The sequence below is a fragment of the Pleurodeles waltl genome, chromosome 4_1 (assembly GCF_031143425.1).
Source record: "Pleurodeles waltl isolate 20211129_DDA chromosome 4_1, aPleWal1.hap1.20221129, whole genome shotgun sequence".
In the NCBI taxonomy this organism is placed as follows: domain Eukaryota; kingdom Metazoa; phylum Chordata; class Amphibia; order Caudata; family Salamandridae; genus Pleurodeles; species Pleurodeles waltl.
The window spans coordinates 987,767,767-987,786,008 of record NC_090442.1 but is presented as its reverse complement, the minus strand read 5'-3'; the positions used below and the strand labels follow the sequence as shown (position 1 = coordinate 987,786,008).

The 18,242-nt window shown below is 44.0% G+C and overlaps 1 protein-coding gene across 3 annotated transcripts in view; it reads right to left on the bottom strand.

Moving 5' to 3' along the window:
• LRRK2 (leucine rich repeat kinase 2) overlaps window positions 1–18,242 on the bottom strand; it is a 1,446,345-nt gene that overhangs the window by 492,388 nt on the left and 935,715 nt on the right. The window lies entirely within an intron of this gene.

Sequence of the window (18,242 nt, the reverse complement as noted above, 5' to 3'; positions counted from 1 at the left end):
TAGTATATTGCAAAGGGAATCTGACATTTCCAGCATATAGCAGAATTTTCTAGCTAGGCCCTTACCTTTAATCGTCTTTAGGCTGCAAATATCCATTGTAAAAAATAGTCTCTATAATACCTTTATGGTTCTTCAGTATTATGACCTACTACACGTCAGTAAGAAAGACTAGGCCCACCATTCCTTCCCAACAGGATTTAATTTTGACAGTATCCGTCAGGAACAGTCTGCTCCACTAATGAACAATGTAACCAACTCACCAAGGTAAACTCGTCTTGGGTGGAGGGCTATTTATAAGTTTCCACATTTCATTTTATTGTTTTGTGTGATATAAGAAAAAACAAGTTACTCTCCTTCGGAAATGCATTATCTGGTAGAGACTTTATATAGCTGCAGATTCCTTTCCTTTGATTTGATACCCAAGCAATATCCTCCTGGCGGTGGGCTGCGGACAATGCTTCACACAAAAAATTCCTAAAGGACTCAACAGGCGAAATGCCCATCCCTGCGGACCTGTCTAGACAGCAGTATTTGGCAAATATGTGCATGGATAGCCATATTGCTGCCTGGAAGATGTCCAAGACTGGGACTCCACCTGCTAACGCCATCGTTGCAGCTTTTCTCCTAGTGGCAATGGCCCTTAAGCCCTCGGGAGGCTGCTTCTTAGCCAGGGTGTAGTCGAGTACAGAGGAAGACCCAGCGAGAAATGGTCTGTTTCTGTACTGCCCATCCCTTCTTTGCTCCCACATACCCCAAAAAGAGTTGGGCATCCACCCGGAACTCTTTTGTGCAGTCAAGGTAGAATGACAACGCTATTTTTGAGTCCAGCCGGTGGAGTCGTGCCTCCTCCTTAGATGGATTTGGGGGTGCAAAGAAGGTGGGCAAGGTGACATTTTGACCCAGATGGAATGGGGTCATCACCTTGGGAAGGGAAGAGGCACAGGTGTGCAGCACTATGTTTTCTGGAAACACCATGAGATATGGCAGCTTAGATAATAAGGCCTGTATCTCACTCACCCTCCTGGCCAGTGTTATTGCCACAAAGAAGGCTGTCTTGATGGTGAGCAGCTAGACGGGGCAATGGTGCAGTGGCTCAGAAGGGGCACACATGAGGAATGTGAGATCCCTCTGAGGCATTACAAAGGGTGTAGTTGCGACCATATTTACAAGCCCTTTAAAAGAACCTATTTAAAATACAGGACTTGAAAAGAGACGGTTGATCAGGCAGCCGTAGAAAGGCTGATAGAGCAGAGAGATAGCAATTCCCAACCCCCAGAAAGAAAGCCTTCTGGTCAAGAGGCAGAATGAAGAGAATAATATCAGATAGAGAAGCAGAGAGAGGATCTATAGATTTCTCTGTACAACATCTTAGAAGTCTTTCCCAACAGCAGGCGTATACCATTTTTGTGGAGGAACAATTGGCTGTCAAAATAATGTTACAGACTTCAGGATGAAGGTCGAAAGCTGTCAACTGCTGCTGCTCAATCTCCACGCATGAAGGCACAGAGTTGACAGGTTCAGGTGGTGGACCCTCCCCTACTGCCACAACAGATGATCCTCCCGAAGGGGAAGCCTGATCGGAAGATCAATGCTCATTTTCAGAAGCTCTGGGGACCAGACTCTCCATGCCCAGTCTGGAGCCATAAGGATTACTTGTGCCCGGTCGTTCTTGTTCTTCTTGAGAATTCTGGCCAGGAGTGGTATGGGCGGAAAAGTGTACAGGAGGTCTGAGCTCCACTCGCAATGAAAATCGTCACTGAGCGAGAGCCACCTTGGAAACTCCAACGTACAATACTGCTGACATTGCGTGTTCTCTTCGGGGGCAAAGAGATCTAACCAAGGCTCTCCCCACTGCTGAAAGTGATGTTGTACCACTCCCAAATGGATTCACCACTGATGATCCACTAGGCATCAATGGCTGAGATTGTCCACCCTGGAGTGCAGAGACCCTGCCAGGTGTTAAACCACCAGGGTTATGCCCTGCTGTTCCAGCCATACCCAGAGATAGGGCCTCTTTACAAAGGGTCCACTGCCCTACCCTTCGCTGCTTGTTGCAGTACCACATGGTGGTGGGAAGAAATGCCTTCAATGCTAGTTGGATCGCCCTGAGCTCCAACATGTTTATGTGGAGTCTGGATTCTGCCAGAGACCAGAGTCCTCTAATCTCCACCTCTTCCAGATGGTTACCCATCACAGGAGTCACGTATCTGTCACTACTGTGAGGTCTGATTGGGGAAGGGAGAGGAGTATGCCTCTGACTCAATTGCGGTTCATTAACCACCACTTTGCAGTTCCCTCCGAGATCTGGACCATGTTGGAGAGATTTCCCTGATGCGGCACCCACTGGAAATTCAGATCCTACTGCAGAGCATGTATATGCTGTTTGGCATGTTTTCCCAGCAGGATGCAGGAGGCCATGAGGCCTAGCAGCCTCATAGTCATTCAGACCAAAATCCAGGACAGAGGATGAAACATCTGTATCATAGCTTGAATATACTGGACTCGCTGCTCGGGAGGATAATCCTGAAACTGCCCTGTGTCCAGAACAGCTCCTATGAAACAGAGCATCTGAGAGGGAGTCTGGTGTGACTTCTGCATGTTTATAGTGAACCCCACTGAATGCAGGAGGACCACCGTAGTCTAGAGGTGGGAGATGACAGCCTGGGGCGAGTTGGTCTTCAACTGACAGTCATCAAGGTAGGGGAAGCCAGAAATCCCCAACCTGCGCAGATGAGCTGCCACCACCACCATCACTTTGGTGAACACTTGAGGGGTGCTGAGAAGGCCAAATGGCAGCACTGTGAACTGAAAGTGTGTGTGGCCTACCTTGAACCACTGGTAACGCCTGTGGGCCGGCAGGATGGGAATATGAAAATAATCATCCTTCTAGTCCAGCGCTTTAAATAGTCTTCTAGGTCTAGGGCAGACAAGACCTGAGCCAACATGAGCAACTTCAACTTTTTCTTGAGGAAGAGATTTACGGTCCGTAGGTCTAGTATAAGGCAAAGACTCTTGTTCTTTTTAGGTATCAGAAAGTAGCAGGAATATCAATCACTGCCCATTTCTGATATTCGGTCCCTTTCTATGGCTCTGTTGGCCAAGACAGCAGTAACTTCCTCTTGGGATAGTGACAAATGATCCTCTATCAGCTGTTCAAATATTGGTGGAATAGGAGGTGAAAAGGATTGAAAAGGTAGGGCATAGCCCTTCCTGATGATCTGCAGTACGCCAGCGTTTGATGTTATAGACTTCCAGTAGAGGAAATGGTGTATTCTCCCGCCAACTGGGCAAACAAGGTCCTGCAGATCCAAACTAGGAGGGTTTGAGGCTGCAGATGTCGCGGCTGTGTGGTAGACGGCTTCTGGCCTGCAGACCCTCTAGGTCTGAAGGCACTGCACCCACGAGCTCGCATACCCTAGGATGGTTGCATAGGACAATGGCTGGCAAAGGGCTGGTGCAGTACCACACCCCTTCTGCAGCCACTAAAGGGGTAAAAGGCAGACAGTGGAAGAGGGGTCGCTGAGAGGCCCTAGGACTTGGCCATAGCCTGAGAATGCTTAAGGGACTCCGGTGCAGAGTCTGCCTTCTATCCAAACAAGTGAGTGCCATCGAAGGGCATTTCCATCAGATTTGCTTGGAGATCCCCGAAAAACCAGATGTCCTCTGCCAGGCATGGAGCTTTAAGGCCACTGTTGATGCAATCGCTCTGCTCAATGAGTCAGTCGTATCTAAGCCACACCAATTGCGTCCCTCCCATCTTTCGCCACTTTGGAGAGTACAGCCTGGGCATCCTCCGGGACCTGAGGCAGCACTTGTGCAACCGTGTCCCAAATGGTATGGGAGAAATGGCCCAATAAGCACAAGGTGTTCACTGACCTCAGTGCCAGGCTGGTTGAAGAAAACAACTTATTTTCAAGATATCCAGTCTCTTGGATTCCCTATCCGGGGGAGCGGAAGGGAATCCGCCGTGGGACGTTGAGGCTTGGACTATCAAGCTCTTAGGGATGGGGTGTTGGCAGAGAAAGCTAGGGTCGCCCAGAGCTTGGTGATGGCAGCAGGCAATTGTCCTCTTTACAGGAGCCCCTGTGCTATGTTTGGACCAAGTTCCCAGCAGGACATCTGTAAGTGCTTTGTTGAAGGGCAAAAGTGGTTCAGATATAGAAGCCCCAGGCTGAAACACTTTCATCAAGATGTTTGTCCTGACAGCCACTGGGGACAGTTTAGGGTCGAGGACATCTGCTGACCTATGCACCACCATTGCAAAGAACGCTCCCTTCTCCATAGCCACAGTAGGGGGGAGAAAGAAAGCCAGTACCTCGAGAGGTATCCAGACCATGGGCCTCTCCTAGCTCCTCATACTAATTCAAAGATCTTTCCAACTGGTGTTCTAAAGGGTCCAGTGACTCCTCCCATGCCAGTCTATGAAAAGAAGAACAAGACTCAGGCAATGATCTGACACCTGTGGGTGCCATTGGTACCGGAATTGGTGTTCTTCTGGCTCCAGATCATCAGATATAAGAATGAGGCTGGTGCAGCCGGGAGCATCGGCGTTGCAATTGGCACTGAAGAAGGTCGCCTGGTTATGACTGGCACCAGGTTGGATCCAGGCACGGATTCATTCAACTCCCACACAGCTGAGGTCAAAGGCGCCAGCATGGATCTGGTTGGAGCCTCTTCTGACCCTGCGGGACCTGAAGGCACGCAAGAGGTGTCTGCCCGCTTGAATATGTGACTCATGGCCTCGCGGAACTCCTTTATTTAAGCGGGTGTTGATGCGTTTCCTGGAAACAGTGGGAGACGTGGAGTAGAACTTGCTAGCAGTTCCACACAATCTTGCTTGAAGTGCCAATGTTCTGTGCGCGTCTCGTCGGCCCACAGACAAGATGAAGTCTTTTCTTATGCCTCTTCCTGAGTGTCCCTATGACATAAAACAGGAAGAAGAGAATTTGGGGCTTCGAGATCAGTCATGTAACCTCGTTCTCGACAGACACCTTCTTGCAGTCGTGCGTGTCAGTGTTGCCGACTGCCAGGCCGCAAGCAGTTTTAGGGACCACTCCCTCAAAGCCTTCGGTGCCATGGCTCGGCACAACTTGGAGTCATGGTTGCTTTTGATGCACCAGAGGCAAAGGAAATGGGGGTCAGGGACCAACATTGCGCAGTGACAGGCGCCACCCGGTATGAACCTAGCCTTCATTTATGACATCTCAACACACTCAAAGGAAAAACTCAGACAAAAAGTCAGATAAAAGGCCTGTCAAAAAGCTCTCCCTGGATCTGTGACTAAATAGGCGTCTGCAACATCATTTCCGGTTCCAATGACGCCATGCGGAGCCGAATGGAGCCACCCGATGTACGTGCAACGGGTAGTGCTCAGCAAATGTTTACAGATTGAGCCTGATGTCTGGAAAAATCAAAGGTAAGGAATCTGGAGCTAGAAGTCTCTATCAGATATGGGTTATTAGTTGGACAGGATTTTAGTACTTCCCAAGTAATAAGTCCCAAAGCCTTGCCACAGCCAATAAATCAACCGGGGCTCAACCCATGGAGGCAATGGCACAGAGCAGACAGGCTTAACTTAAGGGAAAGTGCGTAAAAACACTAAAAGTCAAGGCACAACACACTAAAAATCTGACACCCAATTTTAAATGATGGAGAAAAGTAATTGGAAAAATGACACAAAATTATTAAAATGCACCATGGGAACATTTTAAGTAAAAAAAATGCCAAGAAAAAGTAAGGAATCAATCAAAACTATTTTTTTCTGCTGGCCTCTTGAGTCAGATAGCAGTTGGATGGGGTTGCACTACAGCAGCTAATTTTGGTGGGAAAAGCTCCCAATTCACACACTCTGAAGTCCTTAGGTCAGGGCAAAACTTTTTGCGCTTTTGCCCAGTCAAGATTTCTACCTATGGACTTAAGGCCTGATTTAGATCTTGGCAATCTTACCGTCAATTTGGCCGCACCAGGGGACCCAAGAAGACTGTCAATGTTCCACCCGCCATATTTAGGTGTATTGCTGCTGAGCCGCCGACTGCCACAATCATGTACTCTTCCTAGCCATCAGGCTGGCACGTTCCTGTTTTCCATATTTAGATGTTACTGTCCTACAGACGGTGTGTTGATGCAGATTGCCGACGGAGGGAGGTCTTCGCTGGACCCAATGGACGTCAGACAATGGACAGTGGTTATGGAATACAGGTAAGTCTCACACACACTGTATCATGGCCATATGTGTCCTCTTGCACAACACACTACAGTATACAACACACCACATACACACTTGTATCCATTGCTGTTCCACCACAGTGCAACACGTACATGCCACAAACACACATTGACATACATTCATGACACAACATACACACTATTGACAGTGCACCCACACACGGCACAACCACCAACACAACTAAACACTCATCTACACAAACACTTGCACACACAAGCACAACTACACACATCACAATAACGACCGCCACACAACACTCACCTGAATGTTGCATGCAGCAACACAACAAAACATATGCAACAACAAAGCCATATGCAAGTGGCACACATACTGACACAAGCACATCACCCGCTCAAGTTCTCTCCAACTCAACCACCCAATCACATTGCATACACACATGCACGTACTGACTCACATATACAAGTGGAAGCACAACATGACAGGTACAAGTCCCCTTGCAATGTGCACACATGGACACAGTTGACAAGTGTGATTGTACTGTCATTCTGGTGCCAGCATTCATTTAGCAATAAATACTGACACCAAAATGACAGCTGTGTATGTGTGTGATATATGTGGTGTACCAGTGTGTTGCCATCCACGTCTGACCCAATTGTGTCCCTGATATATGCATGTCACATAGGGTTGGGCAGTGAAATACTGACACCAAAATGACAGCTGTGTATGTGTGTGATATGTGTGGTGTACCAGTGTGTTGCCATCCACGTCTGACCCAATTGTGTCCCTGATATATGCATGTCACATAGGGTTGGGCAGTGAACTCTGCTACGCTCACAGAGTTTTTCCCACTCTGCTCCGCCTGAAAAGCACCACGTAGCGGAGAAGAGTTTTTTCCTTATTCACGCTCGTCTACATTACGTGGGCGAGTGCAAGCAGAGAAAATCTTACTCCAGACCATCTTCTCAACACAGGTGGTCGCAGATGGTTGAGGAAGCTGCTGTTCAAGAAAATCTACTTGAGCGGCAGAAAAGAAGCAGTGCCCGCTTGCGCTGAATATGGTGTCATTTGCTCTGATTTTTCAGCATGTGACACTGCATTGGTCACTTTGCAGAGTTCCGCGTAGCGAAACTCCACCCAGGCCTAATGTCACAGTAAGTTAAAAAAAATGACTGTGATATATATGACTGCAGTGGTCCCGAACTCATATGAGGTGCCCACACAATGTACACAGGCAATGCAGGTTCCCTACCTTGGAGTCAGGCAACTGGTGGGGAGGGTCCCGTGGTCCAGTGGCAGCAGCATCGGAAGGTGTTGTCTAGTCCTGTCTAGTCATGCTGAGTTAAAAACACAAGTGAAATCAAGGAAAAATGTATGTTTTTACCTCATTTGTCCCCCAATCCGCCAACTCAGATGTGGGAGTCGGAAAGCCACAGCTGACTTAGAGGTAAGGCACATCCAAATCTGCACAGCAGTTAAGGTGGCTGGAGCCCCGCCATCAGCCACTATTTCCTTTGCTGCTGTCGATGCGGATGGGGATCCTTGGTGAAGTTGGCAGGACTCGGACAGGCTATTGCCTATGGGACCGCAAACATCTAAATCTGGCTGACGGACCGCAAAGATGGAAGACAGGTTTTCAGTTGGAAAACAGACATCGTGATCCTTTCCACCAATATCTAAATCAGGCCCTTAATCTCTTTTTGAAGTTCAAAATGCTCTGGAAGGACATGCTTGCAAGCTCTATCCACTTAGTCCTCTTGAAATCATCCGCCTTTGTGGCGGTTGTTTATCCACTCAAACCTAAACAGAAAGATGAGGGGATGAGATGAGACGAATGATTAAGTGTAAAAGAGGGGACTCCTTCAATCCAGATTGGGGAGGGAGATGATTATTCTGTAATAGCCTACATTGGTTCCTACAGAGAGAATGAAGTAATAAGAGACCTGTTGACTCTAGCCTTTACTTCTATGACTGTTTCCAATTACCATTGGTGCTAGTTTTATCTAAGTTTCTAAAGTAGCCAAGGACAGTTTGTGTTTCTGCCTTAAAGAAATAAAACACTATTTGTAAGATCAGATATGCATAGAGGAACAGTGATATTTTGGAGAGTGCAAGAACTCTTTACCAGTTTATGTTAATGATCCACAACATTAGGTTTGTTTAATAAACTGGTACATCACAAGTGCACGAATATCTTTTTTCTCATCTTCACCGTTGCTCAAGGCTCCTCAAGTAATTCCACCCTTTCAATATCTTCATCTCTCCACCAGGCCTTCAGTTTCTGCCATGCTGGTGATAATCACAAAATCATCATCATAAGTGATAACTCCACAGATACCCAGGAAAACTTTCATTCTTGCTTGCTAGTGGCTTCTAACTGCATGACTAGAAACAACCGCATGGCAATGACGAGTCTGAGATCTTTATTATGGGTGCCACACTTCCAGCTGGTCCTTCCTCTTTTGGGCTTCAGAATAAATGCTTTCCACTCCGTCTCCAGTGAACACCACCAAGAACCTCTGGGTCCTCTTTGATTCTTCTTTGAATTTTCCTTATCAGATTAGCAGGGTTGTGTCATTCTGCTTCTGTCATGTGTATATACTCAGGAAAATCATTTCACCATTTCCTCCCTTCACTAAGAAATCTATTATGCATGATATCTAGCTATCCCGGGCTTGCCAAACATACATGCACAGTAGGCTTTGTCCAACCTGGCTACGTAGTGCCAGATTGGAGAGATCAGGCAGAGGCTTCCACTCTACCTTGGACCGCCTAGTCAGGGAGCTCCATCCAATCCTACTGCTGCTTTCATACTGCCGGCAGCATGAAAAGAGCAGCTGGAGTGGACGCAGGGCAGGCTGAGAGCCTGAGCATGTCCCTGCAAATAAGGAGTGGTTCAGGGGTAGCACGGCGAAACAGGTAATTTTGTTTTTTTAATGTTTTTTTTTGGTTGCACCCTTCCCCCTAAAATACCCCCTTGCTGTTACGCCCCTCTTCCGTCTTGTGAGCCACAACTGATTAGACTACAGGAAACGCTATCTACATCAGCATTGCTGCCCATCTCTCACAGTCTCTTCAGGTTGTCAAGAATACAGCCATTCTTGGACTTCCCCTTCACTTTTCTATCCCCAATCACCTTAAGAATTTTCACTGGCTGCTGAGTGGTAAATGTGCTACTTTCAAAGTTCTTTAAATTTGTCACCACCCTCTAAATGATTATGGACCTTTATACTTTAGACATAAGATTCTCCTTTATCAGTCCAATCACTGTTTTTGGTCATTGCCTCTGCCAATTTGCTCATTTTACTGTTGTTCAAACTGGCATGTTTCAACAGCCACTCCTGTTTGTTTTTGGCAGCCAAACATTGGAATTCTCCTCCTTTCACAATATGCAGCATTTTTAAATCAGTTTATTTTTGGAAAATCTGAGAACCTGGCTTTTTCAACTTGATTAATTCACTCCAGTCAGTCAAACTTTCTAGTACTTTGACACCACGAAGGAGCATTTGCGCTTTAGGAATCAGTCCCATTCATTCACTCATGTGGGGATAGACGTATGGTACACAAAGTGAAGCAAAGTCTTGGTCTGTGTCAAATAGAATCAGAGAAAAGATGTAGGCTGCTTTAATAGCTACAGAAATGTTATGATCAGATTTCCAACCCCAGTATTAATTTGCCAGCATCCCATCATTTCATCTTTACTGCTTTTCTTTTGACCCAACACAACAGGTATTTTAAATCCTAATAACCATTCTGAATATTTCACATAACATAAAGGGATAATAGTTGATGTCCCACTGGTATGCATATTTTGGAACTGTTGGTACATGTAACTCTCACAGTTTATATTAAACCCCCACAAGCCAGAACCAACATTTAATTGTTATGATTAGCTCCTGTATGGTTGAATAGGAGTTTGAAAGAGTCAACATCATACCATACTTGGTAATCCCTTTAACAAATAAAAGAGCAAGGGTAACAGTGGTTACCACTGACTAGTCCCTAAATTACTGTCTAAGAAAGCAATTGTCTACCTGTGATCACAACAGTGAAATTTTGATAAATGAATTTCAAGAGCTTCACCTTACCTATTTTCAATAGGTCAGATGTGTCCATAGTTTAAAAAATAGTCACAATCAATCCTTTTCAACATCTAAAGACAGGATGATGTTAGAGAACTGTATGTTCCCAGCATTATATTGTCCCTGACAGATCACCCTGGGACAAATCCAACTCACTTATATATACTCATTATTGCAAGCAGTACAAAATACCATTATTCCGTTTTTTACACATTCAATAAGAATAAAACATGGGCCTAAAGAAGCAAAGTAAAGAAGCAAGTAACATGGTTAAAGCCAAAAGCTAATAATATCTATTTGCAAGAGCAATGCACGATAAATAAAAAATGATAGTATCAAGGCACACATTTCATTTGTTACACCTTCCAAACAGAGTTCTTTTACATATCTCAAAGTTCAAACATTGTATAATTTGAAAAACGTTCCAGGTAGATTCTTCTCAGGCCTTATACAACTGGACAACTGCAGTTCATAAAAGCAAAACTTCCATTGCCAGGAAAGTATGAACCACAAATGGTGTTAGCCCTAACCATGTGTCACTTCACAATATTGCAAACCGGTTACTGTCTTGTAATATAAAATTGAGGATTTGCTTATGAACAGCAGGTTGCATAAGTTCTCTACGTTAAAGGTATGGAACTGGATTAACATAAGCAAATAAGAGAATTAAGCCAGTTTTCAAAATACACACATCCCCACATTATATTTTTTAGCTTATCAATTTACTCTGTCACTGGCAATGTTTTTAAAAGCACTATTCTCCATGTGAGCATTAGGAACATTTCAAATCTTATAATTTATGTAGGGACTTCAAGTAGACAGCACAGCAGCTAGGTTTCCAAGTTAATGTATTAAGAAAGCACCATCTTGATGGAGGTGTCTTCAGATGATGTATTTGTTCGAAGGCTCTTAAAAAAAAATTATTAAGACCTTATCACCTGCTTTAAAGAGTGCAATCTGGACCAACTTCAATTAAACCACAGCCAGGGGTGTTTTCAGAAACCCAAAGAGAATTTTACAGGAGTTTAGCACAATTCTGCCCATTGGTTTATTGCATTTTGTTCTAATTCTTGTGCCACCATTTCGTGAAATAGATTTCAGTGCATCTTGGCAAAAGCTTAATAGCAGAGAAAACGTTTCTACTACATGTAATGCATGGAATTTACATAAACTTACACTTGCTTGGTCATGTGCTGTTGTCAAAGACTAACTGAAAGAAGCATAATAATTTAGCATGTATCTTTACTTTCACGTAATTACAATTGGTTATGTTTCAACTTTCATTCCATTAGGAGAATAAATAAATATATTCAGACTATTGGGAAACCGCTTAATTTTAGTCTTTCTTTTTATCACTAGTAGATTCATCTTACATTCATTTAAAGGTGACAAAAGCATCTTCAGTATTGTCAATGAAGACTAAATTATCACTATATGCAAGCATGAGATCTCAGTAACCGCATTATGGGAGGAAAACACTTTGCAGACACTTAAACAACTACATAAGTCACATATACTGTATATAAATGAAAGGGTGTCGGGCATGATTGCAGCGCTCCAAGTTCCAGGTAGATACTTTCATTGCCCCACTGAATCTTCACCCATGTTTGAGCATAATTCACCAAAGAAGGTTGATATCAATTCCGCAAGAGGCCAATTTATTCCATTAACTTAAATTGTAATTGTATTGGCTACAGAGTTATACTGAATGAAACAACAGTAATGACACATTTGTGTTTCATCAGTTCTAACAGGATAGCAATTCAGTGCTAGTTTATTATCATTGACGTAATGCCCAGTCAAGAAACCATTGTGAACAGACAGGATAATAACGTTCAGTAGAACACAGTTAAATGCTGCTACTAATATTTCACAAAAATATCAAGGGCTGCATTTAAAAGTGCAATTAATTAGACAACACATTTTGAAACCCCTTTCTGTGACCATGAAACCAATATACTGTCTTCCCATGAGCCAGGGTTGGACAGAATTCAACAAAATAAAGGCAAAAAAGCCTTTTGGGCACATTAATTACTAGACAAAATTGACTCAGATTGACAAAACCAATTGCTCTCTAGATTCTGGAAAGAGATCCATGGATTGTTGGGTATCCAGTTACAATAATCATTAGAAGAGAAAAAGGAAATCAAACAGAACCAATCAGACAGTTGAGAAATATATCTGTTATTTGGATACATACCAGGACCAGAATTGAGTTGAACTACTACCAATGGCTATGTTTGCATGTAGTAAAACTTCTAATTTTACTATCAGAGTATCCAATTTCTTTGGGCTTAATGCCTACTACCACGTATGATCCCATTATCATTGGTTTTGCTTCCTCTTGTTCCGGACACCAGTGATTCCAAAATAGGTAAATGATAATTCTAACTTTGTTACAAAAGTATAACAAAGAAACCAATCAGTTCTCTCTGGAATCAAAGAAATTCACTTGCTTTAATTACACTTCAACCCGCTTGGATTCCTACTACTAAAATGAACTGTTACAGGTCTCCTCCAGCTAAAACCTAAATACATAGACCCATACAAAGTAGAAAGAGTTATCAACCCTGTTGCTGTGCAGTTGGTCTTCACTTCAATCCTAAACTACCATACAGTACTCCATGCATCTCTTTTGAAGCCTGGTTTTGACTCCAGCAATATTTCTTGCATTAATGACAAACCCTCTCCAATAAAAGCAGAATAAAATGAAAATATAGGGTCCAACAAATTACTACTGTCAGGAACTAGGTATGTAGCTCATGGATACACCAACACCATACTGTGATGTAGAAGTTGCTAAGCAAGAGTTGCTTTTATAGGGGAAAGGGGCAATGCCCCCTTTGATACATACACAGCCAAACAGCAATCAGAGCAAGGCATTAAAAAGGTACAGCCATGATATAGCACTGTCTCAGCAACTCCCTCAGTATGAGATACCTCCTGTTAGACTGTTACTTAGGTGACCAGATGTTTTATTGTCTTTCTTCTTGCAATATTTTCGAGCAATAGCAAAGCTTATAGAAACCTACTGGTGAGTCAGATTAATTATGCTGTTCTCCAATGTGTGCAATGATGACACTGCACAGATAAAGCTGCACTTCTGGTAGTGTCTTCTGATGCACTTGCATGCCATTTTAGAAGATAACAGAAGCTGTATCAACACACACACACCTGAAATTAATTTGTGACCTCTGCCCAAGTGCATTCTGCACTATTGTCTAAGCATGTACTGTGGTGGAACACTATTTGAAGCCATGAATCATACTTTCTTTGCTTCACAAACTGCTCAGCAGTGTCAGGGGCTCCTGTTTGCTGCCAGGTTTGCAGTTCCAGCCAGTCTACTAGACTTCTTTCTTCTTCAGCCTTCCCTGTCCTTTGTTTTGGAATTTCCTCTTCTTTGAGTACTAGTTACCTATTCTATCTTCACATTTCTCCAACCTTTCAGTACCAGTTTTCCTGATTCTGCAGCCAGTATAGCCTCAACAATTACTTGGTACTCCTTTACCTCAGTTCTTTAATTCTGTTCTCCTGTGGTCTGCTTCAGTCTTCACCATTTGTACTAGTATTTGTTGGTGCTGATCATAAAAGCCCTTGAGTATCAGTATTTTCTTTCACTGGCAATTTTCATAAGCAGTAGTACTCATGTCTGTTCACCTTGATAAATATTCTCCTTCCTCTAAGGCGAGAATTCCATTGGCTTTTATTCTTCCCTACTGTAATCCTCTCCCGCCTTACCATAATTTCACACTTCACTCCTGTTAATCCACCTTTTAATGGTTTAATATGACTGAAACTGTACTACTCTACACGTTTCAACTGATCATTAACTGAAAACAAGTTGTTGCTGGGGACAGAGATTATCAAGACTGGTACATTCTGGGTCACGTACTACAGTCATGGAGTCTTGCAGTGGTGGTGGTTTGGGGGGAGTAAAGAGGACTATCAAGGCCATACACTCCCCACAGCACCAAAAGGATTTATAGCTGATTCTTGTCCTTGTCTCATTTCCCCTCTCCTGGAGGACCTCTCACTGTCCAGCAGTGTCACATTGGTAACAAACACACATTAGGACACATTAGGACAGAAAGAGATCTGTTAGTTATGGTATAACTCGTTAACAGATACATTCTTTCCCCAGCCAGCATGCTAGCAATGAATCAAAAAAGTATGTTCACTCAAGTGTATTTTTTTATCAATGTTGGTTGCCTTCAAGATTCTAAATAGCTATGACATAACTCTACTGTGCACCTGGAAAGTCACGCTCTTGACAGAATTCTGAATGACGTTATCAAAATCTAATGCAAAGCAAATAGGATTATAATGCTAGGAGTTGTTAGGCAAAGGACTATATTTGCCTGAGCTTCCAGCTGATGATTTTTAGGTCAACACCTAATGCTTCATAATGTCTTTCACCAATGCTTGGGTGAGAAACTATGCATCTTCCAAGCTGTTATAGATAAGTCAGCAGTCTCCTTTCTGTCTCCGGGCTTACAATGTATTGGCTCAGGTGTGCTGCTATTCTCTTTGAATAACAACTTTCACCAAGATTCCTGATGCTGCAGTCCTGTTTCTATAACATCAATTTTCACCGTTACTTACTGGCCCTTGTTCTCTGAAGTACTGCTGCTCAGCAATTCTCCTAGCAGGCAGCTCATGAATAGACAGGTAAACGGCTCCAACAGTTACTTTCATTCCACACCATGTAGCCCTTACCTCTCTACTCCTTTTGGTTCAGAATGCACCATTTCCATTACTCACTGCCAACCAAAGCCCCAGTGCTCTGTAATGCCACACAGCGTTGCCCTTCATCCTATACATACTGTGTGTAATGTCCAAGGATCTTTAAGTAGCGTTATGATGAAGGAGAGTTCCATTTCACCTGGTTTGGATTTCAGTGCTCTGGCAGTTAGAAGCAAATAAATCCAGTTGTCTATTCAACCCATTTTGGTTATTAAAAAACTTGCGTTGCTAATAGTTTCTTTTGTAATCACTCATTGATAATGGCGATGAATAAAAAGCATGCACAAAGAAAGCTACTTATAAAACAGAAATGAGAGGAAATACAGTAGAGCCATTACCTGAAAAGATGAAGAAGCAGAGCGCTTGAAGAGAAGTACAAAACAGTGTAGAAAACTTGTTTGGACAAACTGTCTGGAGATTTATGGTTGTTAGAGACTGGGTTGTTGGTTGACTGGGGTTTGAGTCCTGGTCAAGCAACAGCCGTAATTCTTTGCAGGGTGAACCAAAAAGTGTCACAAAATTAACCTATTCTTAACCCTGGAGAGCTTGACACAAAAGCAGTCAGGCTTAATTTCTAGACAAAGTCTACAATATTCATGCAGCACACAAACAGCAATAAAGTGAAAACACAACAAAAGGAAAATCCTAAACACATTTATAATAAAGAGTACATTTTAATGAATTACTTGACACCAAAATGACAAAAATCCAACCAGTAGTATCAGAGTTATGGCGTTTTAAGTTTTTAGTAAAATATCAAGTGACATCTAGTCACACAAGACTAGATCAAAGTAAAAAAAATATGTCCGACTGTGAGCGTGTGTGGTTTTGATACACAAAGTGGACTGGTCCCAGTCAGCGTCTACCTTAGGACTTAGAAGAAATTCTGAGAATAAAGTTCAGCGGGGCAAGGCTACAGGGGGAGTACGAAGAGGGAGTCCCATCATCAGCTAGCCTTGGGTCGAAGCCTCAGTGAAGATTTCTAATTTCTGACTTAGGCCCTCATTACAAATTTGGTGGTAAGAACCGCCTACCGCTGCAGCGACAGCAGCCAAAAGTCCGTCGCCGTGGCTACCAGCCATCTGCCATATTATGACCACAGCTGGATTTCCGCCACAAGAATGGCAGAAATCCAGATGTGGCCACGCCGGCAGATTGCAGTAAGGTGGCGCTGCTACCACCAGCAGCGCCACACCAGTAGACTGCTGCTAGCCGTATTATGGCCAATAATACAGCCTGGCGGGGTTCTGCTGGCGGGTGCTGCTGGCGGTAGCAGCGCCCCATCCCGTCTCCTGCCAGAGGACCCCCTGGATCCAGGTAAGTCAGGTCTCCAACAGGTGAGGAGGATGGGGGGTGTTGTGTGTGTGTGTGTGCAGGGGGGTGTGGATGTATGTGTGTGCATGAATGCAGGTGTGTGTTGAGTGTTGAATTTGTGTGTTCATATGGACTTATGAGTGCGTGTATGTTGTGAAATGTGAATGCCTGTCTGCGTGTATGTTTGAAAGTGTGTGCGGATGTGTGTGTGATCAGATGTAAGCATGAGTGTAAGCATGTGGGAATGGGTGTGTGTATGCATGTGTGTGTGTGTGTGTGTGTGTGTGTGTGTGTGTGAAGGGAGGGCGTAAACGTGGGTAGGGTTGGAGAGGTAGAGTGCGTGAGCAGGTAACTGGAGAGGATGGGGGAGACCCTAATCAGTGACAAGGAAGGAATTCCCTGTCACTGATATGGCCTACCGCCATGGTTTTTGTGGTGTAATGAACGCCACGAAAACCATGGTGGTAGGCGGAGTCATAATCCTGCAGGTGGCACAATGGCAGCCGCCGGGCTGGAGATGCATATCTCCAGCCCGACGGCTGTTACCGCGTGGGGGTCGAAGTGGTGCATTGGCAGGTTGGCTTCAGCCTACCCGCCAATGTCATAATGTGGGTCGTAATGACCCACTAAGTCTCTGAAATGGAAGTTGAAAATCTCTAGCGGGATGAAACAGAGGGCTGTAGCCAAAGACAGATCATAAGGCCGGATTCCCCTTTTGCAAAGGATTGTTTAAATGGATTTGCTGCTGTGCAGAAGAACGTAGCGGGAGAAGCAGTCAATCTGACTGGCGATGCACATCAGGTGGATGGGTGCGCATGTTTGTTCTAGTCTCCGCCTGGTTCTTAGAGCACTTTTTCGCCACAAACTTTCCAAAAGCCCTCCCTTTTGGATTTTAACTATCTGGGCACAGTTAGTGGGCACTTTAGCACCACTTCCAAGCGCCCAGTACTGCAAGGACACCACTTGGAGGGTTAGGACTCACTCAGGCTGAGTCAAGGTGTGGGTTCAAGATTGGAGGGTGCCTTTGGTCCACAGGATAGCAGTCCTTTGAAGCAGCATTCCATCAGAGTAGCAGTCCTTCCTACATCACAGCAGTCCTTATTCCTGGCAGAGTATCCACAGGTCCAGACATGTAATGAAGCGTTGGTGTCTGAGGTCCTATTTTTATACCCTGGTGCCCTCCTTCTAGAAGGTGGGAGAAGCTTCTAGACAGTGACTTTGAAGTGCATGTAATTTATTGCTTCCTGTGCCCTGACTCCAAGCTGTCAGCAGTGACAATGTGGGGCCTTTTGTTTGAAGCCATAGCACAGGCTATTTAGTTGTAAGTGTGATTGTACTCCACTACACTCCCTATCCTGCCAGCAGATGGCTAATTCAGGCACATATACTCTCTCTATTGTGTGACTATCTAGGAGGAATGTGTAAAGTCTGTCAGTTACACCCAGTCGTGTCCCAGGCCAGGCTGCAGACACAAAAACTCCAAGAGAAGAAATGTGGCAACTTTTCAAAAGTGTTATTTTTAAAATTGTGATCTCAAACCCAACATTACCATGAAATAGGGCTTTTCACTACAACTCCAAAGACACCAAGCAAGAGATAACTACCTGCTCTCAATTGGACATTGCAGCTTTTTAAATATAATATGGAATCTTCAGTGCTATTCTATGGGGGGGGGGGGGCTAGGCCTCATAGTAATGGGAAACAAATTCAGGAGTTTTTCACTACCAGGACATGTAAAAATTAAAAGTACATGTCTGCCCTATTGTTGTGAGTATACTAGCACATCCAAGAGCTCGATTACAGTAAGATGCTGGTGCTGGCAACATTCAGACTTATTTAGGTATTACATCCTTGAATATCAAGTTTGCAATAACCAATGCTTGTTAAATTTCTCATTTATTACAACCAATGCTTGTTGA